Raw genomic sequence first — 19,209 nt, 5'->3', positions numbered from 1 at the left:
TACAAGACAAAGTTCCACAGTGGGAGCGGCCATTTTGGTTTTGCTGCAGTTCACCAACTGTTAATCCCGGTGAATCCGCTGCTTCAGCGATGACGCACCGTGAATTTAACAACAGTTCGTTGAGCAACTCCTGGTGAATTTAACAACGGTTTGATGAATCCGCTTTACAGCGGTGCATGTAGCGGTGAATTTAACAACACACACAAACTCAGTACACCTGTATAGCCGACCTCCCCAAGATGGTCACCACAATCGGGCTCTGTATGTACTGTAAGCGCCATCTTGTTGAGGTCACGTCCGTCAGTCAGCCTAGCGCCTCTGTCTGTCGGGAGGCCAGTTTTTCCACCCTCCATCTTTCTTCACCCTGTTATAGTAACATGTTCCCTGTTTTGTACCTGCCAATGTACAATGTGAATATTGTTGACACTGCATAATCTGCATAATGTATAGTACAGTTAAATGGCAGTTCTCACAGAAGGTTGGACAGGATTTTGAGCTATCTCAGTTACCATATCTTCCCAGTTCTCAGAGTGAATAAGAATCTGTGACTCATTTCCCTGGAGGGTTCAGCTAAATGTCGCTTGTTAGAGTACCATTGATTGTGCAAAGAAAATATCACTCATGAAGACAAATGAAAGGAAATCAAAAATACAGTGTTGTATAGCGTAGTTGGAACTGAGATGTAATTTATTGGTACTTCTTTAAAGGAGTAATAGGAGAAATGCAAAAAGAGCTGCAACCAAGTGATACTACTCATCATAAAGAAAAAGGGTACTCAATTTTTGTCCCTTGTGGGCATATTGTTGCTTTTTCACAGTCTCAAAAAATCTTCTTGATGCCACTTGTTAATTTGCCCCAAGTTTTCTTTTGAAACTGTAGCATCTGTTTTATGACTAACACAAGAGAATGTGATATGCAAGTTCAGCAGGATTTCATTGCATGGCCTCATACTGTAACTCAGAGGAATGGGTCTACACTTTAATACTATAAGCCCCGCGGCAGTCATTTTGGCAGTTTTTGGTTTTAAAATGTAATTTTCTCCAGTCGTGTAGTGCATTCATGTACCTTTCTGTCCGTATGTATTAAATATTCTCACAAAGCATGAAACACGGGAGTGCAGAAATAAAGGAGATATATTGCATTATACCTAAAAGCACCAAGAGCAGTCACATTGACGGCCACACAGAAAATAATTGTATTTGGATTATACAGAACAGTATTCTACTTTATTATTTTTATTTACCAGTCCGCAATGTGTTTAGCTGTAATTAGATTAGTTTCTACTCTCTGCCCGAGTGAATGACTGAGACTCTATTGTTTTTCAATCAGCCTTTTGAAAGGCTGGCGCCTGCTTGCCAGCTGCGCTGCTTTGGTCAGTCAATTAGCATTGGGACTAGTGAAAATAAATACCAGAGACCGTGGAGTTTTACAACGCAACAAAATATGGAGTTGATGTTTTGGATCAGATGGCACGGAAGTATTCCGTGAAAGTTGGCACCCGATGGTGGTCTGTTCAGGTGTTTTACAATGTATTGGACCTAGCAGCCATCAACTCCTGGGTACTTTACAAAGAATGCATGGAGAAGAATTTACCAAGGAGAGAATATATTTTACAGTTAGCACAGGATCTTCGCAAGAAGCATTTGAACAGAGGGAGACTGCCAAGCGTGTACCCACAGCTGAAGCTGGCAACCCCGCTGAGAGCCACAAGAGACGCCAATGCCAGGTTGGCAAGTGCAATAAAAATAAAACTTCAGACACTGTGCCCTGTGCAGAAAGGTGGTGTGGAGAAATGCATTATCTGTGTTGATTGTGAACAGCCTTAGACTCAAGGTAAAGGAATACCCTTTTGTCAAAAAAAAGAAAAATAAATTTGACTTTTTTATAAGCTGTGCGCTTCTGTAAAATGGTTTTTTCTTAGTTTATTTATATACGTTGTTCAGTTGTTTTTGCTCATCTGATAATAAACCGATTGCTGTTGAAAAGTAAAAAATGTATTGCTATCGTTTCAGTTTTATAAATATGTATGTTGTAAACCGATTTCTGTTCAAATGTTTATTTATTTACATTTTCTTGTTTTGATTTGTAAAATAAATGTGTGTGTGTGTATATATATATATATATATATATATATATATATATACACACACATATTTATCCTTTCATTATACTATTTACAGTGTCAGAAAGACTGCTGCGGGGCTTCTAGGTATGAGTATATCTCTGGTCCTTCTAGTGTTAATCATCCCCTGGCTCACTGTAATGAATCTTTGTATGGGTTAAGACATCCTTGGTGTGCACAAGTCTTCCCGGGGGGAAAGGCCTGACACAGTGTAATTGAGTCTCAAGCCTGCAGCTTCGTATTGCTGAAGATTCTCAGTTTAAAGATGACAGAATTTCAGTCGACTCAATGTTCCTTAATAATCCCTCTGGAGGATTAAATGGTTATAACGCTCAGGTTTTGTTTTTCATTTCTTGTCAAATATAATAAAACAAGCGCCTTGGAGGGGCGCCAGCTAATACTTTAATGGCATGTCAAATACAAAGTGGTCAAGTTTGTTTAGCCCTGGGCACTCAAGGAAACATTTTGCCACTGCTTTGGTAGAACTACAGAACTGTAATTTACAGTTGCAGTTTCTTTGCTAAATATAAGCTAGTTTCTAGCCTTTATTCACTGTACTGTTGGTTTAAATCCATTGTTATCTAAGTCCTTTTGGGATTTACAGTGGACAGTGAAACCTCTATTTCAGCCAACAGGGGCATGCAAAGAAAGGTAATTTCCAGTACTTTTTTCAACAGGGCGTAAAGGATATATAGGCCCAACGTAAGTTTTCAAACTGAACATTTAAAAGACATTTAAAAGACTACAAGTCCTTTACTGTAAACCAGGTTTGCTTTTTAGTTACTAGTCTGCTCTGTACGGTATGTAAAACATATTGGGATACTGGTGATCACAATTCAGTATTTTGAATTTCAATATTAAAAATCTCTTGTTAAAGGGTAGATTATGTTTGACTTTATTGATACAGATCATGCTGTAATTTATCAAAGCACATGGGTTTATCTTGAACCATTGCATGTTAGCTGGTAGAATTAGTCATGCAGTGGAGTGTTTTCAAGAAGTTGGTTATTTCATTTTCTGGGTGGTGATTGATTGTGAGAAATGTGATGCTTGTGTAAGGTGGGGACTTGGCAGTACCAGGGAGCTGAGCTTTCTTTCTTTCCTCAGGCAGGTGCAGTGCAGTAGAGTGTGGGCAGGAAGGATGAGCGCCAGGCTTCATCATGCAGCTTCAGCACAGTTTCCTTATCTGTGGCCTGGGGAGATCACCCCCTTGTTAGGCAACAGGATACTTTTTTTTCTCCCTTCTGGTTCAATCTAGGGGCTCAAAACCACATCCAATCTGTGTGGCAGGTATTCATAAGTCTAGTGTTAGATGTTTTTACCTATGCTATCTAATATACTAAATTCAAATGGTTGTTGGGTTCAAGGGCTGGTATAGACGCCTGTTATATGGGCCCTATTAATGCGTGACTGCATTTATTGAATAGTTTTTTTTAAAGAGACAAACAACAGTGTACTGTAGAACATTATTTTTAATGTCAAACTTACTTATTACAGCAGAACTGAGTTGTTTCAATACAAAGTTAAAGTTAGTGAATTCTGAGTGGTATTCTGGAATACTGATGCTGACTGACCATTCAACTCTCTTGACCTCTCTTCTCTATTACATAGTATTATTGCAGCTACTTTATAGTTATAGAGAAAAAACAATAAATTTTACTGTCTGCTCTGAACCATCATAAAAAAACAACAGCATAAATCATAAAAAGGGTCAAATATAATTTTTTTTTTCAATACCCTTTGATATATTGGACAGTTTGATGAAAGGGAGAAGAGGGGGGGGGGGGGGGGGATGACGATAACAATGAAAATGTTCACCAATGTCTGTAGTTCAGTATCTAATGTCAAAGTCATATTTGGCTTATCAATGTAACGCTGCATCTGGGAGCTCATTAACATTCAGTCTCAGCGGGATTTTCAAAGACAAACTCGTCGGATTTCATAACCTGTGCACATCTTAAAATGATTTACAGTACAATAGGTCTACAGTACAGTATATCTTTTATCTTTCAGCATTTGTTGGCATTAGGGATTAAAATGAAACTTGGTTTGATTTAAAAAGACGACAACCATTACTGTAACAAACCATACAGAGTACAGTACCAATCCAGTTGGGGCAATTACATTTTTTTTTTTGAAGATAGATAGTTTGGTACGTGGCAGATGCTGGCAGTGAGTTAGGAAAATTGAATGAGAGCTCTGGTCCTTCCCACTGGACCAGAAGATCTTAAATTCATGCATCTGTTCAAATAAAAACTGCCTTTACTTTGGTTCCATGTGACTTTTTGCTTCTATTTTTGTACTTTACAATATAACTTTGTGTGTTTTTGGTTTGTATCCCCCGAAATAATAATTCATATTATTAACAATAATAGTCATTACCAGCTTCCTATAGAGTAGCACCTGTAATATCTGATTTAATTGGTCCAGGGGTCATTCGGGGTCAATGTAAAACGTGTCTCAGAGGGAGTTGTTATACTACATTGTGATTGTTTTATTAATATCAGGACATTATAAATTAACAATGTAATGTACATCAGTGTGTCTAAAACACCAAAGTACACACTATACTATACAAAGAAAATCTGTGAAAGTGATTGCAAAACAGCATTCCAAAAACAGTTCTTACGGTGCTTTTTCAGTCTGTGTGAAATATGGCAGGTTTTTTGTACCATGCAGCAGACAGAAACAACAAGAAGAAAGCGCACATACAAACACAAACTGATGTTGGTGGAAAAATCTTGTTTCAGGTAAACATATGAATCCCTTGCATTCTTGTTTTCTTTTATTTAACATGGTTGAACTGGGCAGTTACATGAAGTGAAAGCTTGTAAAAAGTAAAACTGAATTCCCAAACGCATCATCTTTTTTTAATATGCAACTGAATCCATTTTGTCCCGCTAAGAATTGAATTTACTGTTTTAAACTCATAATAAAATGATAAATTTCCATCAGGGCTGTTCACTTGGTAGCAGCATGTGTAAATAACACATACCAGAGGTCAGTTGGTAGAGGGTATTGTATTTTACAGGATCAGATATGCAGGTTCTACTGTAGTCAGGTCTGTGGAAGATCTACAAAGTGTGTCAGTCAGTACTATTGACAATTTTGCCTGGTGCTGATTGACACTCGTTAGGTCTATCTCAGCCCATGTGGGGAGGGGAGAGGCTGGAGTTCAGTAGGAGCCTGATACAAGCTAGCAAAGCAAGCTGCATAGAAGGATTATCCCCTGTTCTTCCTGACAGTCTGGGCTTAAAATTGAATTGTGCAAGAACTCTTAACATTAATATATTGGTCTTTATCTGATCTGTCTGCCTGCTAAACTGATACTTCCTGTGCCAGTGACACCACATCCTGCTCGGGCCTGTTACACTGAACAACTATAAAATCTGCAGTGTCCATTATATCTAAAGTAAAAACAGCTGTGGATCATATTGTGTATATGTTACACAGGAGAGAAACTGAACAATATTGTTTTGAATTGGGGGAAGTAGTTTTGAGACCAATTGGTTCTGGATGGAATAAATGACGTTGGTAAACAAGTGGAGAGTATTTATTGAGGTGCAGCGCAGGGCAGTAACTGTTATGATTGTCTTATTACTACATAGTCTTATTGCTACATAGTCTTATTACTACATTTAAAGAGTAAGTAAGGGGTTCTGAGAAATGTTGCTACAACTGTTTAAATAACATATCTGTTATTTTTCTTTTCATTGTTAACATCCTGTGACACAACAATAACGATCCATGATGTGGTACACAACAGAACAGTTGAGCACTTGTTGTTATGTCTTTCTTTTTTTATGTCTTTCTTTTTTTCTCTTCCTGCAGTGATTTAGAGGACAGAACTCAAACCCCAGTGCACTAAAGGAGCCATTTTGAAAAGAACTTTGAAACAGACATAAGTGTAAAAAATGTCAGGATGTTAATAATGAAAAGAAAAATGACAGGTACAGTACGTTATTTAAACAGTTGTGGCAACACGTGGGGACGTGTATAACACTGTATTTTTCGGTACCCTGCTACTTACACTTCAATGAACATGATTCTTATCAACAATACAATGTGACTGTTTTAAACATTTTAGGGTTACCATGTGTTTCGGCTCTTGTCAAGATACAACATTTAACATTTAATCAAGTGTGGTACTGTACAAAAAATGAGTCAGCACGAGCAAGCTCTTTCCAATGAAGCATTGAACTTTACAAAGTACTGCAGCGCAGCACCAGTTTAAAAACTGCTGATCTCAGCACATTAACATGAAGGACAGGGCGCAGGGAATCCAAAACCATTTACTGTCAAACTTTCCAGTTACATTTTTAGCTATTCTATTATTGGATACAGTACTGTAGGTGAATGATGATTTTATTGCTTTTAGAAATGGCTTAGAAGCAATGCACCAGATTCAACATTTACTGTACACTATTGTCCTACAAAAATAGTCCAAACTTTGAATATACTGTAGCCCATGTTTAGTTTTCTATTTACTGTACACCGGAAAACCCATGATCTAATGAAACTTAAGGATCAATGCTTTGGCTGTAGTGTACTTCTAAAGAACATTACTTTAACAGTATAATGTACTTCAATATATTAAAATGAATTCATGAGAGTAGAACTTAAAGCAGACCCCCAAGATACCTGTTGATGCTTTCCAGCATAACACAGAGGTTACATCACTCCTATCTATCTCAGTTTTAAGCCTGGCCAACAAGATAAAGTTAATCAGGAGGGTGTCAAGCTGCTCCAACTGATGTGGATGAGGTTCTCTGGTTTCTCTGAGATTTTTACTAAATGTATCGCTCAAAGATTACTGCAGTCACAAAAATCCCCACTAGTGGTAAAAGGAACAATTTTGCCTCCAGTTTAGCTGAGTGAAGCATATTGACTTGTAAACAAACCCTTTTGGATGCTGAATTTAGTAAATATAACTGAAGGCACTGGCGGCAATTGCTGCAGTGCGCAAGCCACGTGCCTCAATGCCTCTCAAATTAAAAAAAAAAACTTATGGCAAAAGTTGCCTATATGCCCACCCATCATTGCTGCCGGTGTCCCTCAGCACCAGCACCTCTGATCTACAACCCATTCACAAACTGGCTCAGCGTCAGCTGGCCTGTTCTGTCACAATTCAATTGAATTCTGTCTAATCTCGTCCTGCGAGAAAATGACTCATTATCATAATCTATTATTGTTGCCATTCTTTTTACACTGCACCTCCCAGCACTAAGCCAAAAGAAAGATGTTCTGTGTCATTGGTTAATGACGAGGCAAACAGAGAGAGGGACGCTGTTAGACTGAGCTCAATATGAACGCGCCTCCAGGAATTTTCAATCACATGTGTTTACTAGCAGTGTTACTGTGTGATTTTTCCGTTTGTGAGCTCCATGCTAACTCAAAAACGTTTAAAAAGAAAGAAGGAAGAATAGCTGTCTAAAGTGGCAGCAAAGTGTTCTAGGATTACCTAATGTTCAGGTAAGAAATGGGTGCACAACAATTCATCCCCGACAGTAATAATAATAATATTAATGTGAACTTACATCATGTACTGCGGAAATTAGTTGTTCCTTCATATGTTAAGAGCCATTTGCACAGTTTGCATTCCACTGTGTTTGGATCATTTAGTCACTTCACAAAAAAATATCAAACAGCAGAGAGTTTTCAGGCCATTTCTTTAGCAGCTGCAATTTAATTTGTATATCCTTTAAATAATGTAGACAAATTTCAATTTCCTTTTTTAATTTACAGCTTAGTAAAAAGAAAAAAGAAAAAACACTTTAAAATGCAACAATGCAACACACATTCTGACTCCTTCCATGTCTTCAGTGTATATCATTGCTAATTTATATAGACATTTCAATGACTGTTGCTTTTTTGTAATTTGGTATTATTCCCCCCAAAACATCAATGCTAAAAATGAACACACAAATAGGTAGATCATTATTAGTTTTGTTCAAATCCTTACACCAAAAACTAAAAAACACACACACAAAAAAACAAGCAAGTAGCTATGTATGACGTGGTTCAAGTAGCAGCTCCCTGCATTATGAAACGAGTAGGAGAGATAACATAATAGTGAACGAAACACGATATAGAGAAGTGGATGGATTTCTGTTTTAATTTATTTTTGTGTAATACCTTCTCACTACCTTTCGTAGTTCTGCTTTTTAACCAGTAAAACGTGTGCTTTTACGAAAGGGTTTTAAAACAGCATACCTTTTTTCCTGAATCGAGTGTCCAGCAATGCACCATAACAAAACTGTAAATCGTTTGCAACTGTAAATTTCAAGAACTGTGAAACTGTATAAAGTATTAACATTATGTACATACTACTGTTCATTGTGATGCAGAGCACTCTCCATTGCCTGACAAAGTTTCTATTTCAATTTTTATTTTTATTTTTAGCCACGTTGTTTGTACAGGTTGTACAGCGGTTAGCAAACTACAGTTGCGCAGACACACTACAGACCGAACAAATCATTATTACATTCCAGCCATGAGTAAATCTTCAGCCAGTTTGCCTGAAAATCTATCTTTAACTTTCCCTTCACTGACATCGCTTATTTGTGCTGTTGTATCACAAAGTCTGTATTTTTTTCATGGAGAGCATGGATTTCACGATTTCCATGAATTAGAACCAGTGCCATGTAATAATAATATCCAATTCTCAGTGAAAATCTAAATTTCTGAAAGAATACTATTTTTAGCATTTAAAAATGCATTGATTTAAACGTTTGCTTCACCAGCGGACAACTTGTTATATGGAATCCAGTTGAACTTGCTTACCCTAAATTATGAAACACATGGCATAGAGGGTTTTAAAATAGCTTAATTACAGGACACAGACAAGTGCTATATTTAGCTCTTGTTAACAGGGTGACAGACTTTAGTAAAAAATACCCTGAATATTTATTTTTTGCAAAATTACCCTTTGTATTTTTTCATTATGAAAATTTTAAATTGGATATTTTTATACCATTTTATTTTTATAATAGAAAACTGACCTATATTTTATTTTTGTAACTATTAGTGTGTGAATCACCCAGAAAACATTGATTTTTGTTTGTTTGAATTAACATTTCATCAACATAATAGGCTCTCTGTATTTATTTTTTGTTGTTTTATGAATGAGTGTGGCAGGGCAGCAGGAGAGAGGCCTGCACACTATAAAAGGGGGCAGGGCAAAGCCCTGCTGTAAAGTGTTTGTTTTGTTTTGTATTATTATGGTTTATTATTCATAAATATGACGACGAAAAGCCCTGTCTTGTTTATTGTTTGGCAGCAGGGATGGAAAAGCCCCATCCCACAAAACCTTGTGCAGAAGGTTATCATCTCCTGATTTAATTAATTAATTGATTAATTTGTTGCTAATCGGGAGATGGTCACCAGGTTTCGAGGTGGGTGTTCGAGAGGAGAGAACAGGAGCGAGAGAGGAGAACGAAACTAAACTAAAATACAAAACTATCGGTTCAGTGAAAGTGATTGCCCAGCCTGACCGAGGTATTTGTTTTGGTGTTCGTGATTTTGTTTTTGTTTAAATATTTATTTTCGCTCTGTGAGCAGTTGTCCTGTGTTTAAATATTTGATTTATTTTGTCTTGTTGAATAAAAACAGCGCTGCAGTGCACTTTGCACCTGAGTTCCTGCTTGTGTGTAGTGTCTGTCTCTGGCCTGACATACCCACCCTCAGCCACCCTGTCACAATGAGTATGAAATTGCCTTGGTGCCCTTAGATTGGATTTATATTTTGCCTTTCTGTCTCCTAGAACTGCCTTGATGCCCCTGAATTTTCACGCCCAGCGAAGGCAACATTGCCTTGCCCTTTATGACCATAACTTCATGCCCTGAAATATGGTTGTCTTGTAAAATTTTAAAGCACAACTTTGGGGTACAGTACATATTGAATAATGCACACGTTTAGAGGTGAAATCTGGACCGTACTGCAACTGCATTTTGCAGTAGGATTCTCAGAATGCTTTCCCCAGACAGAGTTGTACTGTAAGATTGTATCTGCAGCCTCTGTAGAAAATTGCAGAACAAACAAAATGTATTCTGGGAGAGTGAAATGTGTGTATTTCTCCAGATACCAATAGGTCTGAGGCACTTCTGCCAGTTTGGTGCCCTTGAATACTAGGTCTACACATGGCAGAAACCATGATGCAGTGACCATCAAAAAGTATGATGATGGTGGGGCGACCACAGTTCAAAAGTTACTGCATCGTGTGAGCCTTTAACACAACTCAGAAACACTCAGGATAATCATACCACATGTAAGAGAAAGGTGACGAAAAAATTAAATGACATCTTGAAGCTACTTACACTTGCCTTTACATTTTTACAGTTTCCTGATTGATATAAATATTTTACGGCTCAGTGTTTAACAAATTCCCTAACCGTTTAATACACCAGACGCAACTTCCAAGGTCAGGTCCTTCAGTATAAAATCGAATGAACATCACTTGATGTTGAACTCTTTCATGTTTAATGCAGGTTCCAAAAGCAGATCAAAAGGAAAAGAAATATATTGGCCAAAGCAACACAGTGCATTCCTGCTGTGATAAGAGCCCCATTGTTCTCAGTAAAGCCCTGGTGCCCATAGAGTTCTATGGAATAAAAGCAAGAGCAAGTTAAGACAGGTACAGTAAAGTTCAGTACAGTAGGGAACACACTCTATAAACTATTTTACTATGTACTGTTGGTAATTCTGATAAACACAAATTAAATATAATTACTGCAAGCATTCTAAATTGATGTGACAAACAACCCTCCGGTCAAGAGTTGTCATGAACACAAGCTATTACTTTTGTAGCCACTTCAAACTCTGTGTTTATCTGATTGATCGCTTCTGCTAAATTCACAGCTGTGTGTCTCTTGAGTTCCCAGTTTTGCTTAATGTAATGGGAGGTGACTGTTAAAAACGCTTCTTGTGCCAGGCTTGTCCATACATCGGTAGTGATGGACATTGAATTACACTCCTGACTTAAATCCTGTCAAACCTTTTCCTTTGCACGTTCGTGATCCAGAGTAATGAATTTGGACAAGGCATTTCATAGCCCGGAGCAAGATTCGCAATCAGATTTTTAAACTCAGCTCCCTCTACTATACTAACAGGTCTAATATCTTGTGTGACAACATACGCTATCAGGCCTGTTATTTCTTTTGCTCTAACGCTTTTTGGATCAACTTTCTTTCCAAAATAAGCTGTCACTGAAGGTGTTGCTTCCTTTTGTTTTTTACTTTTGTTCCCCACTGTCGTATTTTGTCGGGTGCTGTCTTACTAAATGATCCTGCAGGTTGGTGTTTTTTTTTTTTTTGATGAGCTGGTATGCCTTGTGTCATGCTGCAACACATTTTTTGACAGAAATATGATGAGTTCTGGTTATAAATCTCCCTCCCGACCTGTGAGGGCGCTAAGCAGCGAGGACAGAGTTCTTTTGACGGGCTGGACTGACAGTTCTTTCCTGGGTCGGGGAGTTGGCCAGTCTGGAAGAAGGCGAGTATCTGTTGCAAGAACGTATTGACCCGGAAGATAAACAATGCAGCAGCTGCTGATTGTAAGGCAGCTGCATTAGTTTACCAAGGGGTCATGCGTGACGGCATAAAAAGGGGAGGGAGACTTGTAATCGGTTCCTTCGCTTGCGTTCAGAGATGCACGGAACTGGAAGGACTGGGAGAGTACCCAAAAATAAACAATAAATATTTGTGTTTTGTTTGTTTGTAGCACTGTTAGTAATTGTCTTTTGTTTGTAAATTCACTAAACGGCTAACACGTCTCCGGAGCTGTCGCCTTGGGCCAGCACTACCTGGAACAACAACACCACAGTCCGGTCTTAATCAGCAGCCACTTTGCCACACATGGTGTCAGAACACGGGATTATGGATCACGCAGCACTTACAGCACTGCTGGAAGCACTGGATAGCAGACGCGAGGCTACAGAGAGACAGAGAGAGGAGCGGTACACAGCGTTGGTGGAGAAAATCGATCTGGCGATCCAGACCACAGTACCAACGGCACCCGTGATAATTGCCCCTAAGGCGAGGGCACTGAAAATGATGGCGGAGGACGACACTGAGGCTTACCTGGTCGCTTTCGAGCGGCTAGCTACCACCGCGTCATGGCCCAGGATGTACTGGGCAAGCCAGCTGGGATCCTGCCTGATCGGAGAGGCTCAGGCAGCGTATCAGGCCATGACGCTGAAGCCGCCGACTACGACCTGGTAAAGCGAGCCATCCTACGCCAGCTCAACATCACGGGGGAAAAACACAGGGTACGATTCCGGGAGTACCGAAGATCCCCATATACACGCCCCAGGGTGGTTGCGCAGCAGTTGTATGACCACATGGTGCACTGGCTAAGCCCCGCCCAGAAAACGGGTCTGCAAATGGGCGAAGCTATAGCAGTGGAGCAATTCTGCCATTTGGTCAGCGCTGAAACCCAAGTATGGATACGCTCCACAACCCTGCCACCCTGGAGGCAGCAATAAAGCTGGCGGCGGATTTTGACGACTCCCTGGTCTCAGCCCACCCCAACCTGGCCACAGCTCCTGTCCACCGGAGCAGCGGCACACCACTTCCTCTCTCTGCTCCATCTACAGCATCGGGACCAAGACCTCCTAGATCTCCGGCCCCTATGGGCAACCTTGCCCCCTCTTCATGGGGATCAAGGTTGGCCCCCAGCTGGGGTAGAAATGTTGCCCCTGCCCTGTTGTCATACCAGCAACGGAACAAAGATTTAACCATTGTTCCCTCTGTCCCCCCAACTTGTTTTAGGTGAAAATGACCGGGACATCTGGCTAGGTCATGCCCCACTGCCATGGAGTGAGACGTGGTCTCGTATAATTGGGCACCTGAGATAGGTAAGCGCGGGGAAAATGGTTGGGAGGGGCCTTGTGTGATTGATGTGGTTTTAGGCAATGTGAAAACCCACGCATTAGTGGACACAGGATGTGAGCAAACCTTAATTAGAACAGCTTTTTTGGGCGGTGTGTCGTGGCGGCCACGAGGTCAGGTGGCAATCTCCTGTATCAATGGAGACACGGCGGCATACCCCACACTAAAAGTATATTTATCGGTAGGACCGATAAAACGTCACCTGGTAGTAGGGGTGGCGGAAAGGTTGCCACATCTAGTTATTCTGGGCCGAGACTGGCCAAAATTAAAGAATTAATGCAAGTAATGGCAGTCTCAGCCGCACACGTAAACGTGGCAGAAAAAAAAGAAAAAGGAACAAATTGGTGATGTTTCCTTTTCAAGCTGAAATGTTTTCTCCTATATTCCGTCCTAGAAAAACAAATAAAGAGAGAAGGACCGCAAAATGGGAGGGAGCATCACTGAGACAAGGCTGGGGTCTGGTGGGAGAGTGCTTGAATGGTAACAAACGCCAGTCAAAGGGAGTCGGAACGCAGTGTGACCAAGAGGGCGAGGTTACTGGGCCATCCAGGGCAGATGCTTCTCCGGCCCCTCTCAATATACCGGACATGTGGTACTCAAGCGCGGACATAGTGTGGGGCCAACATAATAACCCGTCACTAGTGCACGCTTGGGGGCAGGTCCGGTCTATTGAAGGTAAGGATGTTGATGGCACTGGGGCGCTAGTATATCCACACTTCAGTATCAAGGGGCAATTACTATATAGGGTAAATCTAGCCGCGGGCACAGTACAGTCTGTAACACAATTATTGGTTCCCCCGTCTTGTCGGACCGAGGTCATAAGGCTGGCGCATGATATCCCTTTTGCAGGGCATCTTGGAGCTGACAAGACGAGGAAGGGATATTGGCTTGATTCTACTGGGTAGGTCTTCATACTGATGTGTCGAAATATGTAGCCACATGCCCAGACTGCCAGCGAGTAGCGCCGGGTCAAGTGTGCCCCGCCCCTTTGGTTCCACTGCCGATTATTTCCACTCCTTTTGAACGCATTGCAATGGACATAGTGGGCCCTCTGCTACCTTCTGACTCTGGGTATATGCATATATTAGTAGTGGTAGATTATGCAACACGATATCCAGAGGCAGTTTCATTGAGGTCCACTAGTGCTGCTGCAATAGCCATCGAGTTAGTACAGATTATGGCGAGAGTAGGGATCCACAAAGAGATCTTGACTGATCATGGAACCAATTTTCTGTCTAACACGTTACAGCAGGTATATAAAATATTAAAAATACATCCCATCCGGACATCTGTTTATCATCCACAGACGGACGGTTTGGTGGAACGTTTTAATCAGACCTTGAAGTCGATGCTGAGATGGTTTGTAACGCAAGAGCAAAAACATTGGCTCCTTTTTGCAGTGAGAGAGGTGCCGCAGAGTTCGACAGGGTTCTCCCCCTTCAAGCTCTTGTATGGCCGACAGCCTCGCGGAATTCTCGATCTGTTGAGAGAGGGGTGGGAAGAGCACAAAGGCTCATCCAAAAATGTAGTGAAGCATGTGCTCCTACTAAGAGACCGATTTGGTCGGTCGTTTGGCCCAGGACAACCTCAGATCGGCTCAGCACTGACAACAGCAGCATTACAACAAAAATGCACTAATTCGAACCTTTCGACCAGGAGAAAAGGTAATGCTGCTACTTCCCTCATCAGAATCCAAGTTATGTGCTAAATGGCAGAGGCCATATGAAGTGATTCGGGCTATAGGAAAGATGAATTATGAAATTAGACAGCCCGATCGCCGTAATGAACGTGAAATTTATCATATAAATTTATTAAAGCCCTGGCAGGCAAGGGAGGTCTTGTTTATAGCCCCAGGCAACATAGAGGATGATTTAGGCCCCTGTCCAGAGACCTTTAGCACAGAAATCATTCCGATGGGGGAACAATTGGTTCCAGATCAGCAATGGGAGCTGCGTAAGCTTATTGAGGAATTCAGCAATGTTTTTTCTGACTTGCCCGTCAGAACTAATTTGGTTGAATATGACATTATCTCTCCACCAGGTGTCATCGTGCGGGAGCGACCTTACCGGATCCCAGAAAGTAGACGAAGTGGCGTTCACAAAGAGGTATGGGACATGCTCGAACTTGGGGTGATTGAACCTTCCAGGAGTGAGTGGTGCAGTCCTATTGTCATAGTGGCTAAGAAAGACGGCACCAACCGCTTCTGCGTGGATTTCAGGAAGGTAAACGCTATTGCCAAGTTCGATGCGTACCCTATGACTCGGGTCGACAAACTTTTAGACAGACTGGGTAAGGCGAGGTTTATCTCCACTTTGGACCTGACGAAGGGATACTGGCAGATCCCCTTAACCCGCAGTTCTAAAGAAAAAAACGCATTTTCAACACCAGAGGGACTGTTTCACTTTAAAACCATGCCGTTTGGGCTATATGGTGTGCCCGTTGCCTTTCAGAGACTGATGGACCAGGTTTTACGCCCACATCATGAATATGCAGCAGCGTATATTGATTACGTGGTCATTTACAGCTCCACCTGGCGAGAGCATTTGGCTAGGATTGCAGCCGTCCTTCAGCCTCTAAGGGTAGCCCGGCTGACAGCTAACTTGAGAAAATGTGCGTTTGCCAAGACAGAGAATAAATATTTGTGATTTTTAATGGGGAATGGAAGGGTGACCTGTAGTCACTAAAATCCAGGCTTTGGTTGATGCAGCGATCCCCAAAACCAAGACTCAGGTGAGGTCACTACTGGGATTAGACAGTTATTACCGACGCTTTATCCCCGAGTATGCCACAGTGGTTAACCCTTTAGTTGACCTCACCAAAAAGAGTGCTCCAAATTTAATTAACTGGTCAGCTGAGTGTCAGGGGGCGTTTGATACTATTAAGTGTAGACTTTGCCAGGCCCCCACTCTTATCACACCAGATTTCACCAAAAGATTCATCCTCCACACCGACGCTTCGGATGTGGGTTTGGGTGCTGTCTTGTCTCAAAGGGTAGATGGAGTAGAACACCCGATACTGTACATCAGTAAAAAAATGCTACCTCGGGAACGCAACTACTTCATAGTCGAAAAGGAGGGTTTGGCCATTAAATGGGCTACTCACTCTTTACGATACTACCTGCTGGGACACTCATTTGATCTTGTCACAGACCACGCCCCACTCAAGTGGTTAAGCACAATGAAGGACAGCAATGCCCGGATAACTCGGTGGCATCTGGCGTTGCAGCCCTTCATGTACCATATGGTACACTGTGCAGGGAAAGACCATCAAAATGAAGATTATTTTTCCCAGGAGGGGGGAGTAATGGGAAAGATAGATTCAGCCGAGTGTTCCTTTGGCTCCACTCTGAGCGGTGGGATATGTGACAGAAATATAATGAGTTCTGGTTGTAAATCTCCCTCCCGACCCATTAGGGCGCTAAGCAGCAAGGACAGAGATCTTTTGATGGGCCGGACTGACAGTTCTTTCCCGGGTCGGAGAGTTGGCCAGTCTGGAAGAAGGCGAGTCTCTGTTGCGAGAACGTATTGACCCGGAAGGTAAACAATGTAGCAGCCGCTGATTGTAAGGCAGCTGCATTAGTTTACCAAGGGGTCATGCGTGAAAGCATAAAAAGGGGACGGAGACTTGTAATCGGTTCCTTCACTTGGGTTCAGAGACGCACGGAACTGGAAGGACTGGGAGAGTTCCCAAAAATAAACAATAAATATTTGTGAGTGTTTTGTTTGTTTGTAGCACTGTTAGTAATTGTCTTTTGTTTGTAAATTCACTAGACGGCTAACACGTCTCCGGAGCTGTCGCCTTGGGCCAGCACTACCCGGAACAACAACACCACAGTCACTGTTATTTGTTATCACCCACCTTGAGCACTACTGCACACAGCCGGGCCGGTGATTTGTGTTAGTAGTATAGTGGGAGCGGATAACGTGTTATTATTTGTTTTGTTTACAAATCATTATTATTTTCCTGCCGAGCTTTACACCAGGGGTGTATTGCCCGAGGATTATTGTTTGGTCGCCAGACCAGGATTTCTGTTAAAATAAAAAGAACATTTTCCAAATTGGATTACAGTTTTCACATGTGATTGTTTCTGCACTGCATCACCTCTGCATCCAGTCTTAATCAGCAGCCACTTTGCCACAGTGCCATTTAGTTAGTGTTCCTCGTTTGCTGTTTATTCCGAATTGTACCAAAACATTACAGGATTTTTTTTTTAACTGGACATCGGTTTTTACTGATTTATACATGATTTTCCGGTACTGTTTTCTAGGTAATACACAATATTTTGATTAAAATGCTGTTTTATTTTTACTCTGACATTGTAATAAGCAGCCCTGCACTGTATACTAGGATACAGCAGACGTTTAGACGTCAGAAGATCAAACAACGTTCAAACATGGCGCTCTGTCACTTCACAAACACATTATCACCTGATTATGTTGTCCAATCAAAGTCTGATTATTGTGGCAATTGCTGGGTGTAGTTACTACTATCTTGGTCAGAAACTAAACTGAAATACTTGCACGAAAATATAATATGAATATTCAAAAGAAAACGAATGTTTCGATGTATGCAAAAAGCAAAAATAGCAGAATAGAGGGTCAGATGAGATAGAGGATGCATTGAGGTACAATACATGTTCACGCTGACATACTGACACATTAAACTAAAACAATAAAGTGAACTGAGAGACAAGCAATCCATTTATGTGGTTTTTACACATGCTTTAATAAGCACAGAATGACTGTGCTAATGAGTTTGTCAGAGCGCTGTGCTTTGCTGGACAGCCACTGTTTATTGCAGAGAGGTATGTATTGGTGACTTCGTGTGACATTACTGTCTGTCCATCAGCTAAAACACTGCCTAACACCAACAATCTTAATAGTAAATATTTGACAGAAAATGGTGATGCTTTAGTTGATAAACCTATATGGAATGCATTGATGGAAATGTCCAGTGTGATTCTCCCAATGGCTTGCACCACCCAGTTCTGACAATTTTCTTTTATTTTTATGATTTCAAGGTGAATAAACCTGGCTTGTTTTGTGCCGATGTCATGTTCATACCTTCTGTAGATACTATTTCCGTCAGCACAACGATTGCCCAAACGTTAACAAAGTACAAGCTAACTTGGGAAAATGTGGCTTTGACTTGCACAGATTCTGCTTCATCATAAATGCCATGGACATTATTAAGCAGAAACCAGAACTACTACGCACCATATTCCACATGTGAAGTGTGTAAACTGAGATTTTTTTCCCAACGATTTTTACCAATGTTTCAATGAAAAACTATTTTTTAACGATTTTTTCCATATTTTAATATATGTAAAATAAATAACCAAAAACGCGGAACACTACATATAGTCCAGTATAGTCGAGTTGTGAGGTTTACAGATGGTCAGGGACTGAGCAGTGCTGATATCCGTGGGTAGGTCGTTCCAACACTGAGGGCCAAGGGTGGAGAAGGAGCGGGCTCTGTAAGCGGGGGAGCAGAGGTGGGGGTACAGCTAATCTGCCGGTGGCAGAAGAGGGGAGGGGGTGAAAGGGTGTAGGGAGAAATAAAAGCCTGGAGGTAGGTGGGGGCAGAAAGGTCAAGACAGCGATAGGCGAGTACAAGAGTTTTGAATTGGATGCAAGCGGCGATAGGGAGCCAGTGGAGGGAGTGGAGGGAGTGGAGCAGCGGAGTAGCATGGGAGAAACAAGGAAGGGAAAAGACAAGGCGAGCAGCAGAGTTTTGGATGAGCTGGGGCGGACGGATAGCGGAAGCAGGGAGCCTGGCCAGGAGGGAGTTGCAGTAGTCAAAGCGGGACAGTACCAGGACCTGAACTCGGAGTTGGGTGTGGTAGTCAGTGAGGAAGGGCCGAATTCTATGTATGTTGCTGAGGAAAAAGCGTCAGGAGCCTGCCAGAGTAGACATGTGCTGAGAGTAGGAGACGGAGGGGTGAAGGGTGACACCAAGGTGCTTGGTTCATGAGGAGGGAGAGAGGGTGTTGGATTCAAGAGGAATGGAGAGACAGGTAGAGATATGGGAGGAGAGGGGGGAAAGAAGAGGAAGATTCAAGATTTTAAATAAACTAAGGTTTTAACATCGTCCGACCACCCTTCCAATTAATTACCAAACCAAAGAAATAACATATAGCACTCACACACAGTATTAGCTACGACCAAAGAGAAACGAAGGAAGCACACACCAATGCAGTTA

The 19,209-nt window shown here is 41.5% G+C and overlaps 1 protein-coding gene across 3 annotated transcripts in view; it reads left to right on the top strand.

Moving 5' to 3' along the window:
• LOC117403051 (putative Polycomb group protein ASXL2) overlaps positions 1–19,209 on the top strand; it is a 102,999-nt gene that overhangs the window by 20,345 nt on the left and 63,445 nt on the right. The window contains exons 2-3 of one of the 3 annotated variants that reach the window (XM_059023722.1): positions 12,889–12,974; positions 15,049–15,113. The exons of the other annotated variants lie outside the window; for them this stretch is intronic. The gene's annotated coding sequence lies outside the window, so the exon portion shown is untranslated. The remainder of the gene's footprint in view (positions 1–12,888; positions 12,975–15,048; positions 15,114–19,209) is intronic. 3 annotated transcript variants of the gene reach the window in all.

Source organism: Acipenser ruthenus, chromosome 5, assembly GCF_902713425.1.
Source record: "Acipenser ruthenus chromosome 5, fAciRut3.2 maternal haplotype, whole genome shotgun sequence".
NCBI classification, from domain to species: domain Eukaryota; kingdom Metazoa; phylum Chordata; class Actinopteri; order Acipenseriformes; family Acipenseridae; genus Acipenser; species Acipenser ruthenus.
Note: the sequence above shows the minus strand (reverse complement) of the source record. Positions and strands in the feature narration are given on the sequence as shown.